The sequence below is a fragment of the Dendrobates tinctorius genome, unplaced genomic scaffold, assembly GCF_039654945.1.
Source record: "Dendrobates tinctorius isolate UK_male_01 unplaced genomic scaffold, ASM3965494v1 ptg000143l, whole genome shotgun sequence".
NCBI classification, from domain to species: domain Eukaryota; kingdom Metazoa; phylum Chordata; class Amphibia; order Anura; family Dendrobatidae; genus Dendrobates; species Dendrobates tinctorius.
Genome location: NW_027361810.1, coordinates 1,458,142 through 1,471,360, shown reverse-complemented (window position 1 = coordinate 1,471,360; position 13,219 = coordinate 1,458,142). Strand labels below are relative to the sequence as shown.

The window sequence follows — 13,219 nt, the reverse complement described above, 5'->3', positions numbered from 1 at the left end:
CACCAGTATGTAGCTGCGTGCACCAGTATATAGCTGCGTACACCAGTATGTAGCTGCATGCACCAGTATGTTGCTGCGTGCATCAGTATATAGCTGCATGCACCAGTATATAGTTGCGTGCACCAGTATATAGCTGCGTACACCAGTATATAGTTGCGTACAGCAGTATATAGCTGCGTACACCAGTATATAGCTGCGTGCACCAGTATGTAGCTGCTTACACCAGTATATAGTTACGTGCACCAGTATATAGCTGCGTGCACCAGTATGTAGCTGCGTGCACCAGTATACAGCTGCGTACACCAGTATATAGTTGCGTACACCAGTATGTAGCTGCGTGCACCAGTATGTAGCTGCGAACACCAGTATGTAGCTGTGTGCACCAGTATATAGCTGCGTACACCAGTATGTAGCTGCGTGCACCAGTATATAGCTGCGTACACCAGTATATAGTTGCGTACACCAGTATATAGCTGCGTACACCAGTATAAAGCTGCGTGCACCAGTATGTAGCTGCGTGCACCAGTATATAGCTGGGATGTAGCTGGGAACTGGGATGTAGCTCAGTGGTAGCTCAGTGGTAGAGCGCACGCTTTGCATGTGTGAGGCCCCGGGTTCAATCCCCGGCATCTCCATGGCCAGCCTGCATGTATGTGCAAGGATCGCACTTCCCTTTGGTGGTCACTTTTAGGACTCATGCGTTGGTGGTATAGTGGTGAGAATAACTGCTTCCCAAGCAGTTGACCCGGGTTCGATTCCCGGCCAACGCAACAAATAAGTGTTTCAGGATATCAGGACTCTTCAGACCTACAGATGACTACCCATTCCTGCTACTACATGTGGGGACAAATGACACCGCAAGAAACGACCTGGAAACCATCTGCAGAGACTTTGAAGACTTAGGCAAGAAAGTGAAAGAACAGGTGGTCTTCTCTTCCATCCTCCCAGTGGATGGCCATGGAACAAGGAGGTGGAATAAGATTCTGCAGGTGAACAACTGGCTACGTCGATGGTGCCGTCAGCAACGATTTGGATTTCTGGATCACGGAGTGAACTACTTATACGATGGACTACTTGCTAGAGATGGGGTGCACCTTACGAAGACTGGAAAGCATGTATTTGGAAGTCGCCTTGCTACACTTGTAAGGAGAGCTTTAAACTAGAACAACATGGGAAGGGAAGCAAAAGACCAGAAAAAGCCATACACCTGACAAATGCTATTGAGAACTCTGCTATTAGAAGTGGAAAGGAAGAACAAAGGCAAAAGAAGCTAAATAATAAAAATATTGGAGAAAGAGAAACCAATCACAAACTAAAATGCTTCTATACTAATGCACAAAGCATGGGCAACAAACAAGGAGAATTGGAACTACTAACACAGGAAAAGAAATATGATGTCATTGGAATCACTGAAACTTGGTGGGACAATACACATGATTGGAAACAAGACTAGAAGGATACAACTTATTTGCAAGAAACAGACTTGATAAACGAGGAGGGGGTGTCGCATTGTATGTTAGAAACGCGTATATCTGCACAGAGATTGAAGCTTCAGAGACTGGGAGTTCTGTGGAAACTGTTTGGGTAAGAATACAAGGACAGAATAATGGAAAGGACACCATTGTAGGCATTTACTACAGGCCGCCTGTGCAAGCTGAAGATATGGATGAACTCTTTATGCATCAAATGGCCAAGTTCTCCAAAAAATATGACATAGTTGTCATGGGAGATTTCAACTATCCAGACATTTGTTGGGAATCTCTCTCAGGCAAAACTAACAGGTCAAGGAAATTCTTATCCTCTCTTGCTGACAACTTTATCTTCCAAAAGGTAAGGGAGAAAACAAGGGGAACTGCTACCTTGGATCTAATCCTTATAAACAGGGAGGAAATGGTTGAGGAGGTAAAAGTGGCTGGGACCCTAGGAGGTAGCGACCATGCTATTTTAGAATTTTGGATAACTAGAGGCGGAAGACCTGTGAAGACTCAGACGTCAAGGTTAGATTTCAGAAAGGCAGATTTTAAGGGATTCAGAAAGAGAATTGGAGGGATCCAATGGCTGGATATCCTAAAAGACAAAAATGTCCAGGAGGGATGGGAAATCTTGAAAAATGAAATTCTCAAAGCACAGTTGTTAACAATTCCGAAAAGAGGGAAGAATAGGAAGCATTTAAGGAAACCAGGATGGATGAACACAGAACTTAAGCACATGCTAAAAAGGAAGAAAAAAATGTTTATAAAATGGAAAGAGGGAGGCATATCTAAAGAAGAATATAATGCTGTCTGCAGAACCTGCAGGGCACAAATCAGATTATCTAAAGCTGAAAATGAATTGAGGCTTGCAAGAGATGTCAAAAACAATAATAAAGGATTTTGGGGATATGTCAAAAGTAAAAGAAAAGTCAAAGATGCTATAGGATTTTTACAGGATGAAAATGATGAAATGGTAAGACAGGATGTTGAGAAGGCTGAACTTTTAAATTCCTATTTTGCATCTGTTTTCTCTCAGAAAGGAAATGTAACATCAACGGTTATTCACTGTCCTATTAAGGGAATAGAAGAATCCAGGATATCTATAAACAGAAAGATAGTGAGGAAACACTTAGCTAACCTAAATGAATTCAAGTCTCCAGGTCCAGATGAATTACACCCCAGAGTACTGAAGGAGATAGCAGAAGAAATTTTTGAACCCCTCTCCATAATCTTTGAAAATTCTTGGAGAACAGGAGAAGTGCCAGAAGACTGGAGAAGAGCAAATGTTGTTCCTATCTTCAAAAAGGGGAAGAAGGTGGACCCAGGGAACTATAGGCCGGTGAGTCTGACTTCTATACCAGGAAAGATCTTTGAACAAATTATTAAACAACATGTATGTCAATACCTGGATAAGAATGAAGTGATTAAACAGAGTCAGCATGGGTTTGTAACTAATAAGTCATGTCAGACTAACTTAATTTCCTTCTATGACGGTATCACTGATTGGGTGGATCAAGGAAATGCTGTAGATATAGTATATCTTGACTTCAGCAAAGCATTTGACAAAGTCTCTCATACAATCCTTATTGAAAAAATGACTAAGTATGGAATGGACAAGGCAACTGTTAGGTGGACTCATAACTGGCTTAGTGATCGGACCCAAAGAGTGGTCGTAAATGGCTGCACATCCAGTTGGAAGAATGTCTCAAGTGGAGTACCACAGGGCTCTGTCCTGGGCCCTGTATTGTTCAACATCTTTATCAACGATTTAGATGAAGGAATTGAGGGTAAACTGATTAAATTTGCTGATGACACAAAGCTAGGAGGGATAGCTAATACTAGAGAAGAGAGAGAGAGGATTCAAAAAGATTTAAATAAACTGGAGAAGTGGGCAGCAACTAACAGAATGGTTTTTAACAGGGAGAAATGCAAGGTACTACATCTGGGCAATAAAAATGAAAAAAGCATATATAGAATGGGAGGAATAGGGCTAAGTGACAGCACATGTGAAAAAGACTTGGGTATACTAATAGATCACAGACTGAATATGAGTCAACAGTGTGATGCAGCAGCAAAAAAGGCAAATGCAATTCTAGGATGTATTAACAGAAGCATACTGTCTAGATCACGTGAAGTCATTATTTCCCTCTACTCCTCTTTGGTCAGACCTCATCTGGAATATTGTGTCCAGTTTTGGGCACCACATTTTAAAAAAGACATCAACAAACTGGAGCAAGTTCAGAAAAGAGCAACCAGAATGGTGACCGGTCTGCAAACCCTGTCTTATGAGGAAAGGTTGCAGGATTTGGGAATGTTTAGTTTGCAAAAGAGAAGACTGAGAGGAGACTTAATAGCTGTCTACAAATATCTAAAGGGCTGTCACATTGTAGAAGGATCAACTTTATTCTCATTTGCACAAGGAAAGACTAGAAGCAATGGGATGAAACTGAATGGGAGGAGACACAGATTAGATATTAGAAAAAACTTTTTGACAGTTAGAGTGATCAATGAGTGGAACAGGCTGCCACGAGAAGTGGTGAGTTCTCCTTCAATGGAAGTCTTCAAACAGAGGCTGGACAGACATCTGACTGGGATGATTTAGCGAATCCTGCTTTGAGCAGGGGGTTGGACCAGATGGCCCAGGAGGTCCCTTCCAACTCTACGATTCTATGATTCTATGATTCTATGATAGCTGCGTACACCAGTATGTAGCTGCGTACACCAGTATGTAGCTGCGTGCACCAGTATATAGCTGCGTACACCAGTATATAGCTGCGTACACCAGTATGTAGCTGTGTGCACCAGTATATAGCTGCGTGCACCAGTATATAGCTGTGTGCACCATTATATAGCTGCGTACACCAGTATGTAGCTGTGTGCACCAGTATATATCTGCGTACACCAGTATGTAGCTGCGTGCACCAGTATATAGCTGCGTGCACCAGTATATGGCTGCGTACACCAGTATGTAGCTGCGTGCACCAGTATATAGTTGCGTGCACCAGTATATAGCTGCATGCACCAGTATGTAGCTGCGTGCACCAGTATATAGCTGCGTGCACCAGTATATAGCTGCGTACACCAGTATGTAGCTGCGTGCACCAGTATATAGTTGTGTACACCAGTATGTAGCTGCGTCCACCAGCATATAGCTGCGTACACCAGTATGTAGCTGAGTGCACCAGTATGTAGCTGCGTGCACCAGTATGTAGCTGCGTGCACCAGTATGTAGCTGCGTACACCAGTATATAGCTGTGTGCACCAGTATATAGCTGTGTGCACCATTATATAGCTGCGTACACGAGTATGTAGCTGTGTGCACCAGTATATATCTGCGTACACCAGTATGTAGCTGCGTGCACCAGTATATAGCTGCGTGCACCAGTATAAGCTGCGTACACCAGTATGTAGCTGCGTGCACCAGTATATAGTTGCGTGCACCAGTATATAGCTGCATGCACCAGTATGTAGCTGCGTGCACCAGTATATAGCTGCGTGCACCAGTATACAGCTGCGTACACCAGTATGTAGCTGCGTGCACCAGTATATAGCTGCGTACACCAGTATGTAGCTGCGTGCACCAGTATATAGCTGTGTACACCAGTATGTAGCTGCGTGCACCAGCATATAGCTGCGTACACCAGTATGTAGCTGCGTGCACCAGTATGTAGCTGCATACACCAGTATATAGTTGCGTACACCAGTATATAGCTGCATGCACCAGTATGTAGCTGCGTGCACCAGTATATAGCTGCGTGCACCAGTATATAGCTGCGTACACCAGTATGTAGCTGCGTGCACCAGTATATAGCTGCGTACACCAGTATATAGCTGCGTGCACCAGTATGTAGCTGCGTGCACCAGCATATAGCTGCGTACACCAGTATGTAGCTGCGTGCACCAGCATATAGCTGCGTACACCAGTATGTAGCTGCGTGCACCAGTATGTAGCTGCGTGCACCAGTATGTAGCTGCGTGCACCAGTATATAGCTGCGTGCACCAGTATGTAGCTGCGTGCACCAGTATGTAGCTGCGTGCACCAGTATGTAGCTGCGTACACCAGTATGTAGCTGCGTGCACCAGTATATAGCTGCGTACACCAGTATATAGCTGCGTGCACCAGTATATAGCTGCGTACACCAGTGTTGTGAGTTCATTTTCCCCTTCGTCACTGAGGTCTGGTGAACTCCCTATTCTGGTGAAGGAAGGTAATAAGCCTGATTATCAGGCACCTGAGTCTAATGAGGATGACTGGCTTAGTGGAGTCAGTGACTGGATATAAGGCTGCCGACGCCCTTCTGCCCTGCGGGTGATTTCTCTGTGGACTTCTAGGACACCAGTCTGATTCCTGCTTCCCTAAAGCTAAGTTTTCTGCTTTGCATTTATGTTTTGTTTTTGTTTTCCTTGCTTTTCTGGATTCTGCCATTCCCTGCTGGGATGAGCTGAATCTCCTTTTGCCGGTTGCTCTGCCTTCAGAATATTCCTGAGTACTGACATAGCTTTCTTGAAGCCTAGCGTCTTCAGGGCCTTTTTCACTGTCAGTCTGTTGGCTCTTATTTTCATAGGGTTTTTCACGGATTGCAGACAGCAGCCTTCCTGTCCTTTCCTATCTAGGTAGTTTTGGCCCCGTCTTTGCTCAGTCTATCTTTCTGTCTGTGTTAGTGTTTTCATCTTGCTTCACCGTCATTATATTTTGGGGGCTGCCTATTGCTTTGGGGTCTGCTCTGGGGCAGTTTAGATTTCCCCTTTCTTTCTTTAGGCCTATTTAATTCTTCGGCTGTGATCGAGGGGTCTAGGGCATCGTAGGAACCCCCCACGGCTACTGTTAGTTGTTGTGATAGGATCAGGGGTCTGCAATCCGATAGCTGCCAACCTCTCTGGTTTTCTGGACTTAGCTAGCATTTCTGTTTTTGCCTCCTACGGTGACTCAATCATAACAGAATCACCCGCCATACCGCAGATCCTAGGGTACTCAATAGCAGGAAAGAATTGTGTTTTAAAAAAAAAAAAAAAAAAAAAGGTGTGTGTATATTCTTTCCTCTATATCTCTGAGGCCGTAGGGGGAATTTTTTTTTTCTCTCAATGGAGATAAAGCAATTGTCTAATCGTGTGGAGCAGCTCGCTGCGGAAGTGCGGGGAATTTCCGCCTACCTTGCTCGTTCGCATGCTGTTGAACCAAAGATCCCTACACCTGATGTATTTTTTGGGGATCGATCTAAATTTTTGAGTTTCAAAAATAATTGTAAATTATTTTTTGCCTTGAAGCCTAACTCGTCAGGGAGCCCCGCGCAGCAGGTTAAAATTGTCATCTCTTTGCTGCGTGGCGATCCCCAGGATTGGGCGTTTTCTTTGAAACCAGATGATCCTATTCTGACTAATGTGAACGCATTCTTTCAAGCTTTGGGGTTGTTCTATGACGAACCTAATGCTATTGATCAGGCTGAAAAGACCCTGTTGGCATTGAGCCAGGGTCGAGATTCTGCAGAGTTGTACTGTCAAAAGTTCTGAAAGTGGGCGGTCCTTACTACCTGGAATGATAATGCCTTGGCTGCTCTCTTTCAGAAGGGTTTGTCAGAAGCCGTAAAAGATACTATGGTGGGATTTCCTGTTCCCTCTGGTCTGGACGATTCTATGTCATTAGCCATTCAGGTTGATCGGCGTTTACTTGAACGCAGGATTGCACGAGAGGTGTTGCCACTGGTTGAACAGACGTCTGAACCTATGCAATGTGATAGAGTTTTGTCTAAGGCGCAACGTCAGGAGTTCAGAAGGCGTAATAAGCTGTGTTTTTTCTGTGGAGATGCCTCGCATATTATTTCTGTTTGTCCTAAACGAGAGAAACGCTTTGCACACACGTTTTCTGTTGGTGGTGTTCAATCTGCTCCCTGTCCACATTTTCCGCCAAGGCTTTTGTGGATTCGGGAGCAGCGCTAAACCTAATGGACTTGGATTTTGCTAAACGTTGTGGATTTCCGATGACACCTCTGCAGACGCCTATCCCTTTGAGGGGGATTGATGCTACTCCTTTGGCTAAAAATAAACCTCAGTTTTGGACCCAGGTGGTCATGCGGGTTGCCCCAGACCATCAAGAAAATTGCAGATTTTTGGTGTTGCATGGTCTGCATGATGCCGTTGTTCTGGGGTTTCCCTGGTTGCAAATTCATAATCCAGTTTTGGATTGGAAGTCTGTGTCTGTGGTGAGTTGGGGTTGTCGGTGTGCCTTTAGTGAGGCTCCTTTTTTTCCACCTCTCCTCAGTCGCATGATGTTCCTGACTATTTGGCGGACTTTTATGATGTATTTAGTGAGAATGAGTCTGCGTCCTTGCCTCCTCATAGGAGTTATGACTGTGCAATTGAACTGAGCCCGGGGTGTAAATTTCCCAAGGGTCGGCTCTTCAATTTATCTGTACCCGAGCACGAGGCTATGCGATCCTATATTAAGGAGGCGTTGGAGAAGGGTCATATTAGACCATCCTCTTCACCCTTAGGTGCCGGGTTTTTTTTGTGGCCAAAAAGGATGGTTCTTTAAGGCCTTGTATTGATTATCGTGCCCTCAATAAAATTACTATTAAATATCAGGAAAGATGTATATCTTTGTACCGTGTTAGCCAGTGGATAGAAAAATATTCAGGATTGAGAGTCCTCAGTAGTTGATACCTTTTAATGGCTAACTGAAAAGATGGTAATACATTGCAAGCTTTCGAGACTACTCAGGTCTCTTCATCAGGCTAGACTAATACAAAATCTGAAGTCACATATTTATGCACAATACAGCCTAGAAAAAATGCAATAGATAAGACAAGTGACGTGAAGCAGAACTATCAATATGGGAGAGGGAGAAACATAAATATAAACATTGGACCAGTTCATAGATAAGGAGTCTGGATGTTTTATGGTCCTCTGATTGGGGTCTAGTTCTGTGTTGCCCAGCAAGGTTTTAAAAGGAAATTCCTTAATTGATGTAAAAAGACATAAATCCATGCGACACATTCATTCCAGCACTGAGAGTGTCAAAGTTCGTCATAAATTTGTACTCCCAAACTCGATACAGGAAAGATGTATATCTTTGTACCGTGTTAGCCAGTAGATAGAAAAATATTCAGGATTGAGAGTCCTCAGTAGTTGATACCTTTTAATGGCTAACTGAAAAGATGGTAATACATTGCAAGCTTTCGAGACTACTCAGGTCTCTTCATCAGGCTAGACTAATACAAAATCTGAAGTCACATATTTATGCACAATACAGCCTAGAAAAAATGCAATAGATAAGACAAGTGACGTGAAGCAGAACTATCAATATGGGAGAGGGAGAAACATAAATATAAACATTGGACCAGTTCATAGATAAGGAGTCTGGATGTTTTATGGTCCTCTGATTGGGGTCTAGTTCTGTGTTGCCCTGCAAGGTTTTAAAAGGAAATTCCTTAATTGATGTAAAAAGACATAAATCCATGCGACACATTCATTCCAGCACTGAGAGTGTCAAAGTTCGTCATAAATTTGTACTCCCAAACTCGTCTCTCTATCTGAGATGTGAAGTTACCTTTCAATACCAGTAATTTCATATCCATGCTGCTGTGATCAGGGATACAGAAATGTTTTGCCACAGGTAGATCCATTCTTTTTTCTCTTATTGTGTGACGATGAGCATATTGATAGTTCTGCTTCACGTCACTTGTCTTATCTATTGCATTTTTTCTAGGCTGTATTGTGCATAAATATGTGACTTCAGATTTTGTATTAGTCTAGCCTGATGAAGAGACCTGAGTAGTCTCGAAAGCTTGCAATGTATTACCATCTTTTCAGTTAGCCATTAAAAGGTATCAACTACTGAGGACTCTCAATCCTGAATATTTTACTCCCAAACTCGTCTCTCTCTCTGAGATGTGAAGTTACCTTTCAATACCAGTAATTTCATATCCATGCTGCTGTGATCAGGGATACAGAAATGTTTTGCAAAACATTTCTGTATCCCTGATCACAGCAGCATGGATATGAAATTACTGGTATTGAAAGGTAACTTCACATCTCAGAGAGAGAGACGAGTTTGGGAGTACAAATTTATGACGAACTTTGACACTCTCAGTGCTGGAATGAATGTGTCGCATGGATTTATGTCTTTTTACATCAATTAAGGAATTTCCTTTTAAAACCTTGCGGGGCAACACAGAACTAGACCCCAATCAGAGGACCATAAAACATCCAGACTCCTTATCTATGAACTGGTCCAATGTTTATATTTATGTTTCTCCCTCTCCCATATTGATAGTTCTGCTTCACGTCACTTGTCTTATCTATTGCATTTTTTCTAGGCTGTATTGTGCATAAATATGTGACTTCAGATTTTGTATTAGTCTAGCCTGATGAAGAGACCTGAGTAGTCTCGAAAGCTTGCAATGTATTACCATCTTTTCAGTTAGCCATTAAAAGGTATCAACTACTGAGGACTCTCAATCCTGAATATTATTAAATATCAGTATTAGAGTTGAGCGAAACGGGTCGCAAAATTTCAAAAGTCGCCGACTTTTGGCAAAGTCGGGTTTCATGAAACGAAACCCGACCCTAGGATGAGGTCGGCCACGAGGTCGGCGACTTACGTGCCAAAGTCGCGTTTCAAAAGTTTGTTTTGCTCTCTTTTTCAGCCAATCAGGATCCACGGACACTGTGGGCAACGTGATGACATAGGCAGGGGTCACCACCATCTTTCAGAAGGGCATGCAAGTGATTGGCTTGCTTTGGTGGGCGTCACAGGGGTTATAAAAGGGCGTGCACGCCGACCGCCATCTTACTTCTGCCGATCTTAGCATAGGGAGAGGTTGCTGCTGCTGATTCTGTAGGGAGAGCGTTAGGCAGGGAAGAAGAAAAAAAAACTGCTTCTGCTGCTAGCGATTTTGCCTGTACAACACACCAGTCACTGTGTGTGCAGTGCAAAGGGAGGCTATATTGTGGTGGATCAGCGGTGTTGGTTGTTAGGCTGCCTTCTAAGGCTTCCTGACAGCTGCATTGCTGTTTACCCACTGCTCTGCAAACTGCTTTTTTAAAAGCAATCCCAATTTTTTTTTTTCTCCTGCTGAGGTACTGAGCGTGCATTTTTTCACACCATACAGCGGTGTACGCTCCTCACACAGTACCGTGTAACGGCTCTTATCACAGCCACAGTGAAGCTATCTGTGTGTCACTCTGTGAGAATAAGTCGAGGACATGTTCCGTTCTTACAGACCTGCACCTACTAGTTTTGTCTAGCTTTCAAACAGTTAAATATATTTGCTGTTTGATCACATTCAAAACTATAGAGAGACAGCGTGTGTCAGTCCGTATACTTAAAAAACATGAGCTTGACAATTTTACATACACCGGACAGCCGTGTACGTGCACGCTCCTCTCAGTACCGTGTAACGGCTGTTATCACGGCCACAGTGAAGCTATCTGTGTGTCACTGTGGAAGGATAAGTGGAGGACTTGTTCCGTTCTTACAGACCTACACTCTAGGGAGATTCCTATTCTGCCCAATTCTACATACACCTTGTAGTTTGTGATACACTAGGCAATTTCTGCCTGTGACATAGCGCTCTGATATTCAGTGGGCCTCACACAATCCAAAAGTGTCCAGTGTCCACTAGTGTGTGCAGAAATTCAAAATCTCCCTTATCCTGTAGTCACTTTTTTCACACCTGTGCCATCGAGCCTGTGACATAGCGCTCTGATATTCAGTGGGCCTCACACAATCCAAAAGTGTCCAGTGTCCACTAGTGTGTGCAGAAATTCAAAATCTCCCTTATCCTGTAGTCATTTTTTTCACACCTGTGCCATCGAGCCTGTGACATAGCGCTCTGATATTCAGTGGGCCTCACACAATCCAAAAGTGTCCAGTGTCCACTAGTGTGTGCAGAAATTCAAAATCTCTGTGATCCTGTAGTCACTTTTTTCACACCTGTGCCATCGAGCCTGTGACATAGCGCTCTGATATTCAGTGGGCCTCACACAATCCAATAGTGTCCAGTGTCCACTAGTGTGTGCAGAAATTCAAAATCTCTGTGATCCTGTAGTCACTTTTTTCACACCTGTGCCATCGAGCCTGTGACATAGCGCTCTGATATTCAGTGGGCCTCACACAATCCAAAAGTGTCCAGTGTCCACTAGTGTGTGCAGAAATTCAAAATCTCCCTTATCCTGTAGTCACTTTTTTCACACCTGTGCCGTCGAGCCTGTGACATAGCGCTGTGATATTCAGTGGGCCTCACACAATCCATAAGTGTCCAGTGTCCACAAGTGTGTGCAGAAATTCAAAATCTCTGTGATCCTGTAGTCACTTTTTTCACACCTGTGCCATCGAGCCTGTGACATAGCGCTCTGATATTCAGTGGGCCTCACACAATCCAAAAGTGTCCAGTGTCCACTAGTGTGTGCAGAAATTCAAAATCTCCCTTATCCTGTAGTCACTTTTTTCACACCTGTGCCATCGAGCCTGTGACATAGCGCTCTGATATTCAGTGGGCCTCACACAATCCAAAAGTGTCCAGTGTCCACTAGTGTGTGCAGAAATTCAAAATCTCCCTTATCCTGTAGTCACTTTTTTCACACCTGTGCCATCGAGCCTGTGACATAGCGCTCTGATATTCAGTGGGCCTCACACAATCCAAAAGTGTCCAGTGTCCACTAGTGTGTGCAGAAATTCAAAATCTCTGTGATCCTGTAGTCACTTTTTTCACACCTGTGCCATCGAGCCTGTGACATAGCGCTCTGATATTCAGTGGGCCTCACACAATCCAAAAGTGTCCAGTGTCCACTAGTGTGTGCAGAAATTCAAAATCTCTGTGATCCTGTAGTCACTTTTTTTCACACCTGTGCCATCGAGCCTGTGACATAGCGCTCTGATATTCAGTGGGCCTCACACAATCCAAAAGTGTCCAGTGCACACTAGTGTCTGCAGAAATTCAAAATCTCCCTTATCCTGTAGTCACTTTTTTCACACCTGTGACATCGAGCCTGTGACATAGCGCTCTGATATTCAGTGGGCCTCACACAATCCATAAGTGTCCAGTGTCCACAAGTGTGTGCAGAAATTCAAAATCTCTGTGATCCTGTAGTCACTTTTTTCACACCTGTGCCATCGAGCCTGTGACATAGCGCTCTGATATTCAGTGGGCCTCACACAATCCAAAAGTGTCCAGTGTCCACTAGTGTGTGCAGAAATTCAAAATCTCCCATATCCTGTAGTCACTTTTTTCACACCTGTGCCATCGAGCCTGTGACATAGCGCTCTGATATTCAGTGGGCCTCACACAATCCAAAAGTGTCCAGTGTCCACTAGTGTGTGCAGAAATTCAAAAACTCCCTTATCCTGTAGTCACTTTTTTCACACCTGTGCCATCGAGCCTGTGACATAGCGCTGTGATATTCAGTGGGCCTCACACAATCCATAAGTGTCCAGTGTCCACAAGTGTGTGCAGAAATTCAAAATCTCCCCTGTCCTATAGACACCTTGTACCTTGTTTTACATTACTATATAGTTTGTTGGATTTTGTCTACATTTCTACAAAAAATGAGGAAGGCTGGTGGAAGAGGCCGTGGAATTGGGCGGGGGTTGGCAGCTGGTAATGATGGTGTTGGTGGTGGATCTGATGGTAGTGGCAAGAGCAAAATAGGACCGAATGCAGGAGGTGTTGAGCCTGCGTCATCGTCTGGCTCCATAAGGCTTCGAAGGCTTAGTTTTCTAGGAGTTGGCAAACCGCTTTTAAAGCCAGAG

At 43.9% G+C, this 13,219-nt stretch overlaps 2 non-coding genes across 2 annotated transcripts; both read left to right on the top strand.

The window, feature by feature from the left end:
- Window positions 1-566: 566 nt before the first annotated feature.
- Window positions 567-635, top strand: TRNAA-UGC (transfer RNA alanine (anticodon UGC)). The gene has a single exon. It is a non-coding gene; the product is annotated as a tRNA-Ala (tRNA).
- A 63-nt stretch (window positions 636-698) lies between these two features.
- On the top strand, window positions 699-770 carry TRNAG-CCC (transfer RNA glycine (anticodon CCC)). Its single transcript has one exon. It is a non-coding gene; the product is annotated as a tRNA-Gly (tRNA).
- The last annotated feature ends 12,449 nt before the right edge of the window (window positions 771-13,219 follow it).